We start from the raw sequence: 6000 nt of genomic DNA, 5'->3' as shown, positions 1-6000 counted from the left end.
ACTCCTAATTGGTTCGCATTTTGCACAATCTCATCATTGGTAAAATGCATAATAGAATTAAATTTGTTAACAGACATACCAGTAGAAAGCTCGACGTCACGCAGCTTGGCCGCCCTCAGCGCGCACCTGAGCTGCATGTCATCAACATCCGGCTGCTCCTGCAGTCTCCCGCTGACCCGTCTCCCTGCAGAGACAGGATCCGGGATCCCACCGAAAGTGATGACCTCCTCGCGAGAAGCTGCGCTGGGGGAAGAGCCTCCTGCCCGTCCCCCAACAGCGGTGACCAGCGCCGGGGCCACCGGAGCCACGTCCAACGGTGAATGGGATGCCACCCCGCTGACGCCCGCGACCGGTAAACTCAGCCTAGCACGGTCCAGGGAGTCCGGTGACGCAGCTACCGAACCACCCAGCCCGCCCTCCAGAGCAACCGAAGTGGAAACGACGTCCTCCTGCGCGCCCGCTCCCCCGCAAACCGGCGACCTCACCAAGGGGGCCACGCCGACCCTTGGGGCCGCCAGCGTCAAGGTCTCAGAAGGCCAAGCCTCCTGCTGGCCCTCTCCTCCCAAAACCACCGGCTCGGCCGCCTCAGCCTGTGTCGAAGGAGAGGACACAACCGATGACGGGCCATCCTGTCCTGAGGCACCTCCGCCATCAGCAGATCTCGACACCCGCATACTGGGCACCATGGACGCAGAACGGACCCTGTCACATGACACCCTCGGCGGAGCCGAGAACGCTCCAAAAGAGCCAAACTGAAGAGTGTTAGTCGGAACTGTCCTGGAAGTCCCAACAGGGGCGGAGTCACCATTATCCGACTGCCCCAAAGGCCCCTTAGCCTTATCATCATCACTCTTAGCTATATCATCCTGGTTCCCCGAACCCCCTCCGCCCTCGGAAGTGTCCATGGGGTTATCATCCTCAAACTCATTGAAAAGATTAGGATCCTCATACTCAACGTCCAACTGATATAAAACACCCGCATAAGTCCAAGGCACCACATCTGGCAAGAACTGAATATTGGCTACACTGACAAGCAGCCGTGCCACCCCATGAGCCCGAGTGAACTGCATATCCACCTGCTCAGTCCTGCCAATCAAAGAACCCAGGCTCCAAGTGACCAAGAAGCTGCCCAGAGGGTCAGAGGGAGCACCAGAAAACCGAACCCAAATCTGAGTTAAAGGTGTGCCTTGTGGCTCTTTCTTGGTCCATTTATCAAACTCAAGAACAAAACTAGTCCCGGTGACCCTGCTCATACCGAACTTGAGAATCCTCACCTGATCCTCCTTAGACGGGAAATCCACTTTATAAGAGTTATCGGTGAGCTTAAGTAAGGACCACTAAAAATTACCCGGGGCAAGCTCTCTTAACTGCTGGATGATCTGAGCCTCGGACAATGGCCCGTTAAGCACCTTCACCACACCGGGGAAGGACGTTTCTACTATGGGCGCCGAAGGCTCCGCAGAAGGAGACTCAAAAAACATCAACTCCGAGCAACACGCTCCATAAATCTGAATGGATGGTTTAGGCCCCAACATGAGAGGACATTCAGCCGCTGTGTGCTTAGGTTTCCGGCATAAGTCACATAACTCTGCAGTACAGTGCACCAAAAAGTGACCCGGTTCCCCACAAAGGTAACAATTGAGCTTCTTCTTCTTAGCCGCCCACTTAGACAGCTTGTCACTCTCGGCCTTGTCCGAACCTTGCTCAGAAGTAGCATCGCCTGTCTGCATGGGCTCTGGCACAGAAACTGCAGCCAAGGCCTGCACCGTCTCCACCGCCACCTGCGGTAGATCCGATGCACCATCCGTAAACTCCGTCACGGCAGCGGTCTTGGCATGCCGAGGCTGGTAATGCCGCCTGTTCCCACCCTGACCTCCACGAAAGCGTCCTCGGAAGGCACGGTTGTTAGGACCGGCCGCACCTTCGACAAAATTTCCAGGCGGACCTTGAAAACCCTGGTTAACATTGTCGTTGTCCACCCAAGCATAGCCCCGGCCACCTCCGGTGGATGAGGAGCCCCGGTGCTGACCAGTGCCATAAGCGTCATGCCCGTCATCGCCTCACTGACCACGCGCGGGGTTCCGGTCATCCCCCGGTGACGCGCCCATCCCATGGCCGTTTGAACCCTGACCAGGACCGCCTCGGCCTCCCGCCATCTGCCTCGGCCACGGCCTCTGAGGCTGCATTGGTTCGGCTCTGGGAGGAGGCAGCGGAGCAGCCCGCGGCGCTGAAACAGTCGCCACCGGCGGAGGCAAAGTCCCCCGAGGCGGGGCCGGCTCCCTTGCCGCAGACGGGGCCAGCGGCCCAACCGGGGCCGGTGCAGGCGGTCGTGGTGGCGGTACTGTTGCCCGGGGCTGGGGCGCCCCCATCCGAAGCGGAGCAGCCCTGGCGGCTCCAGGCACAGGCGATGCCGCGGCCGGGGCAGCACCTCCCGCGATCCCGGCCTGGACTCGCGCAGCCGGCGCGGCACGCGGAGGCGGAGGCTTTGGAGGCATCCAAGCCGACTTCGGGCACAGTACCGGCCGGCGAACCAATCCACTGGAGACCAAGGGCGAGCGGCGCGACACAGCTCGCGGAAATCCTCGAGTTCCCGAGCAACGAACCCTAGCGGCGCAGGAGAGAGAAAGAGATGGACGTGCATGCGGGAGCGATCGCCTCAAGGCCTCGTCATGCTCAACGCCATCTCCCGATGCACAGTAGGCCTGGCCAGCCCCCTGGGCCTCGAGCCCAGTACTAGCCAAGCCCACCACATCGGCGCACACTTGCGGTTCGACTGTGCCCAAAAGAAAATTCAAACGATCGTACCTTTCCGCCCGAAAATCTCGAACACCGGCAATCTCCGGCGGACGTTGCGACACCGCCCGACCCCCCTTCTTCTTCCGTCTAGTTACTTTCGTCCAGCACTCTGGACGGAAAAAGTCATCTAATGTGATAACCGACGGCCCATCCTTCGGTAATGGTCCACACCATGGTTTCACTTTCGAATTCCGCGGAAGGACCGGACATTCAAGAGAATTAGGTTTCTTAATACTCACCGAGGGTTTAGGCTTGGGGCTAGGACCCAAGTCAATCGAAGGTAATGGCCGGACCGAGTTTACCGGCGCGTCCACCTCGTCTTCCTCCTCGTCAGCAAGAATGCAAAAGCGACCCCCAAACCTTTGCGTCGGCTTTGATCCATCGGAGTCCTCCGTGAGATCAACAGTGACAATTTGTTCTTCAACCTCCGGGGGTACCTGCACACGCTCAATAACCTCGATATGAAACAAATCAATAACGAAACACATACCAATATGAAGATCTTCTTCCGCGGATAGATGCCTTCCGGCCAAAATATCTCCTTCATCATCACGGATCGTCGTCCAACGAGACGGGTGTGAGTAGATCATGCCATTGATCCATCGCCCCATCGCATGCTTATCCCGAAAACGAGCCTGAGAAGCTCTAGAGAAGATGATAGATTGCAAAGGCAACTAGAGCAAATAAACTCTGGAGAAGATCCTGTGGAAAGAAAAACTAGAGAAGCTCGTTTGAACGAAACATTTGTAATTACCTGTAAGTCAAGTGCGAGAGCTTGAGATGATTTCTTCCACACTAGAACGATGGATCACTTCTCATGCTTTCAAAGGGAGAAGACCGGATATGAGACTTCCATTTCCATAGATGCGAGATGAGATCTAGAGGAGATTCTGTCATAGGGAGGAGACAGAAGATGGGAGACTTATATTCAAAGAAGCGACTCCCAAGGGAATAGTTTATGAATCAGTTGGCATTTTTCTAAGAGCTAGCACACCTCCACTACTGCTCCTACTAGCTAGTACTATTGCTGCTCCTAGTAGCTTTCCTTTTCATTTTCATGTTCTCTACTATATTTTCTCATGTTTCTTTTTTTTACTTTGTTTAAAAAGTTAACAAGATATGCTGTAGACCAAGATGTAGTACACCACCATTAAGTTGAACCACCTAATTAAATGCATGTGAGTTGCCAAAGAACAACGGAAAAAAAAACATACACTCACTGACATAGGAGGTGTTTTACGATGTAGAAGCCGGCGACCACTTGGACAACAACCTAGCCTTGCTCCACACAGTGACCTCCTCATGTTGTTCGGTAGCGAGTTGCAAGAGGAGTTTATGAGGGAGGAGCTCGGTGATGCGATGGAGCCGGAGGCAACCCCAGTGAACATGGTGATAGGGATGGCAGTTTTGCCCATGGGTATGGGTACCCGCGGGTACCCTACCCGAAAACAATGGGTATTGGCAAGACTTGAAAAGATTTTCTACCCACGGGTAATGGGTATCCATACCCGCAAAATATATGGGTAGGGCATGGGTAAGAAATTGCGCCCATGGGTAACCCAATGGATACCCAGAAAAAAAAAATGAAAATAACTCCTATAACATGTGAGGTTAACATCCAACTCATATGGTCCAACCCTAAATCTTGTATTCCTTAAACAAGTCATAGCTCATAGGCTCATAATCACCTGCTCGCCACTCCTCATACGTCCTATGTAACTCCTCAAAAGATGAAATATCGACTCTTAGCTACCAGACTCTTGTCGAACACTCGATCCAGCGATCCCCAATTCCCACCACTGCCTTCCACTACGTCGGTCTTCCACCAACCGCTGCTCATACTCACCTGATGCCTCCAAGAGGCCACCCACTGAAGGAGGCCACATACGTGCTATATATTGTACCCAATGGATACCCATTGGGTATAGGATACCCGATGGGTATGAGTATGGGTGTCAGTTTATGCCCATGGGTATTGAAGTGGGTGGGTATAGAAAGTTTCTATGGGTATGGGTTTGGGTAGAAGGAGGTTGTACCCGCCCATACCCTACCCATTGCCATCCCTACATGGTGATGGACGTGGTCCTCAAAACATTATAGGTATTTTGCCGGAGGCAAATATATGGATATTTGGTAACATTCCATCCCCATTTAATTAGCTGCTGAAGACATTTATTCTAATCATGCAGAAATTGTTCACTCAACGATGGATGAGCTTGCTGTGTGGGGTTAAGAAAAACACGCATGGAATCATTCAATGATGTCGACACAAGGACAACGGATCACCAGTTAATTAATTACGTATCACATGCTGCGGCAGGTCTATTGTTTTCACAGTTACCAAGTACCACCCACTTGGAGCCCTTTATCGAAAAGTACCACTCACTCTAAGCATAGTTTAGGAGCCAAATGAGAGACGTTAATCCTGCTTACTACGCTAATAAACTAGAGAGAGAAGCTTGTGGCATTCCAGGAGATGTCGACATCCATAGGCACATGGCTAAGCATCGTTTTACGATCTGGATCCAAGATTAGCACGGTACTAATATATGTTGTACATGTATAAGAGCGCTTATAGTCTGACCAAAATGATGGGAGAAATTGGAACGATATAGCATCCAACGATGGAACATGAAAATGCTCGAGGGAAAATAATACTTCAGCGCTGTTAGACGTTGTACTTATATACGTTTGAATGGAAAAGACCTTACATCACACATGTCGACATCCATATGTTATACTTATATGGTGCATCTGTGTGGTGTGGTGAGTTACTTTGTTGACTATTTTTTTTTTTGCAGTAGCAGAGACAACAACGACTGGTTTGGACATGGGCATGGGCAGCCAACACTCGTGACAAGTGACATGGTGTTCACACGTCATCATCGTCCTTGGCATTTCATCGAACAGCTCAGGTGCAAAGGCCGGAACAGAAGGTCTCAGCGGCAGGGCAGTGAAAGAAGACCATGGTCCAAGTTGTAGTGAGGAACCTGATTTGCAGGTCTCAGGAAGGAGCTCCCTCGGCAAAGACAGCGACGGGGCTGGTGGAGGGTGCAGAGACTCTACAGTATCAACAGTTTTTTTACAACTCCTTGATATGTGCTCACTGGCCAGCTGTTAATTCTCTCTCTACATTCATTCAACCACCCAAAAGAAAATCACCCTTTTCTTAAAAGGAAAAAAGGAATGGCAACGCCGCATCTC

Source organism: Triticum urartu, chromosome 1, assembly GCF_003073215.2.
Source record: "Triticum urartu cultivar G1812 chromosome 1, Tu2.1, whole genome shotgun sequence".
Lineage (NCBI taxonomy): Eukaryota > Viridiplantae > Streptophyta > Magnoliopsida > Poales > Poaceae > Triticum > Triticum urartu.
Note: the sequence above shows the minus strand (reverse complement) of the source record.